Raw genomic sequence first — 2760 nt, 5'->3', positions numbered from 1 at the left:
TTAGTAATATTCTTATATTTCTAATTTCTCTCCACATTTATATTTCTCTCTCTTACCATGCTCTCTACACATTCTGATGGAATCTTCCATGTGTTAACATCTACTTCTTTGTGACAATGTAAACTTTCATTTAATCAAGATATCCTTGACCTGATGAGTAACCTGCGGTATACACTCCGCTTGGATATTTACCACTTTCGCGATACTGTTTGCTATGAAACTTATGTAGCCTGGATCTTACCTACTCCATTCCTTAACTTTTGTATTCTTATTCACATAGCTGGCAACCCTGGTTGCCTACTGTGAAATATAAAAAGAAATTTTTTAGCTTATTATACATCTATACAAAAAATTCATCAATAAATCATTGTTGTTCCTAAAAGGTGTTTTTTATATTTACTACAGATTGCTTGAAGCTAACTTTCTTCCTACACATGCATGCACACATCAAAGGTAGAACAGAAAAACACAACAAGTGGACAAAACAAGCTGCACAGATCATTTGCAGTAATCGCCTCTTCAGTCAGAATCTGGAATGTCCATGTAGTTTCGCTCACTTATTTCTAATACTACTTGAAACCAGCTGGGCCAAGGACTCAAGCTAAAAGCATTCAGCCCTGAGCAAGGCAAATTAATGTACATATATGAAAACAAATAAGTAAACAACAGTAAGGGTCTCTCGACTATCAGATGAGTGTAGTAAGCTAGCGTGAGGAAAATGGAAAAAATCTTAACTACATATGTGGACAGATATATAGATAAAGATATATGCATATATATATATATATATATATATATATATATATATATATATATATATATATATGCATATATCTTTATCTATATATATATATATACATACACACACACACACATACACACCCACATTAGTGTCCCAAGAGAAGGTTTTTTTATTAAAACATTACAGTGATCTCATTAATATAGATAAAAATAACACAGTTTTCTTTCTCTAATGTAGATAAAGTTGTATTTATACAAAATAAAGGTTGGAAGATTGTGTTCACCCTGATGTATCTCATTTCTGGTGTGATTATATTTATGGTTATATATTTCCTTCAAAGAATGATTTTTGACATTAATACAGATACTCTCCTCTATGAATATAAAGTGTACAAAAATATTTTTTGTGAGGGAAATATTTACCAAACAAATTAGCAATATAACTTTTCTTCAGGGAGCATACATTTGTATCTCATTAAGCTAGCTGTCTGGGAGATGGTTTCTCTCCTGTATGAATGTGATTGTGAGTAGTTAAGTTACTTCTTCAAGTGAATGATTTATCACAGATTTCACAGTGATATGGTTTCCCTTCTGTATGAATACATTTGTGTTTAATTAAATGACTTGTTTCAGAGGATGTTTTACCAAAAATATCACAGTGATATGTCTTTCTTTTGTATGAATGCATTTTTGTGTTGTTAAAATACTCTTTTAAGAGAATGATTTACCACAATATGGCTTCTCCTTTGTTTGATTATGACTGTGTAACTAAGGTACTTTCTTTAGAGAATGATTTACAATATAAACTACAATTATATGACCTCTCCTGAATGAATGTTTTCGATGTAGTTACTTGAAATCTCTGGGAGAATGATTTGCCACAGATATCTCTGCAATATGGTTTCTCTTCTGTATGAATGCATTTGTAAGCAGTTAAATCACTTGTTACAGAGAAAGATTTACCACAAACTTCACTGTGGTATGGCTTCATGGCTTCTCTTCTGTATGAATTTGTCTGTGAGTAATTAAGTTAATCTCTTGAGAGAATAACTTTTCACAGTGGTGTGATGTTTTTCTTTTCTCTTTCCCTATCTTATCTAAATAATCAGTACTTTTGGATTGCAATGTTTTGCATTTAACCTGGTTTTTGCATAATTCATTCTCCATAACTTTTTCATTCACCATTATATATTTTGTTTTTATATTTTATTTCAGAAAAATATTCCCATCAACAGTGAACTTTGTCAATAGCTGAAGATGCTGCAAATTCCTTGAAATTATCTTGTATATATTCCTGACTGTGAAATAGAGAAATGTTATAAATCTCAGATGAAATATTTCACAGCAATTCTGCCACAGATTTATAGATGTAAAACTATGTCCATTCCATGTAATATCTTCTTTTGGTATTTAAAAGGTGGCATATATTGCTAATGTATATCAAGTTAAAAATTCTTTTATGCCAATGTCATCTTATATTTCTAAAATAATATAGAAATAGTGTAACAAATAAAGGATACTTAAAGTGTGGAGGTGTAGAGTTGACATTTTATAACACTTTTATATTGATAAACTGAATATTTGAACTTTTAATTTGTTATTAAAATTACATTATACAGGATGGCCCCAAAGTCACTGAAGGATTGTAATTTTTGATAATTCTTTAATTTTTTGACAATTTTCTTTCCTTTTCAGGGATTTTATGGACTAGAGCCTGGAAATTAATTATAGAAAAATATGGCACCACACAATGCTCCAAGTGGTGAAATTGTTCTTTCAAAATCAGGGGGCAATTATTCAAAACCAGAGAGCATGTTGTTGACATTTTCAAGTGAGAGATGCCCCAAGTGAAAACACAATTAAGAACTTAGTTCGTCATTTTGAAAAACAAGGGGCAGTAAGTGATCTCCCACAATCTGGGAGACCTTGCACTGTCAGAACTGATGAAGGAAGGGAACGAAGGTGAGAGAGTATTGAACAGAATCTGGACACATCAACTTGATGTAGTCTACACAGCAT

The 2760-nt window shown here is 31.4% G+C and overlaps 1 protein-coding gene across 1 annotated transcript in view; it reads left to right on the top strand.

The window, feature by feature from the left end:
* The window catches only part of LOC149135579 (uncharacterized), a 33540-nt gene extending 31271 nt beyond the window's left edge, over positions 1 to 2269 (top strand). Inside the window, exon 2 of the transcript XR_016241911.1 lies at positions 1957 to 2269. The gene's annotated coding sequence lies outside the window, so the exon portion shown is untranslated. The remainder of the gene's footprint in view (positions 1 to 1956) is intronic.
* The last annotated feature ends 491 nt before the right edge of the window (positions 2270 to 2760 follow it).

The sequence above is a fragment of the Octopus bimaculoides genome, chromosome 5 (assembly GCF_046866305.1).
Source record: "Octopus bimaculoides isolate indiv1 chromosome 5, ASM4686630v1, whole genome shotgun sequence".
Classification (NCBI taxonomy): Eukaryota; Metazoa; Mollusca; class Cephalopoda; order Octopoda; family Octopodidae; genus Octopus; species Octopus bimaculoides.
This window is presented reverse-complemented; position numbering and strand designations above follow the sequence as displayed.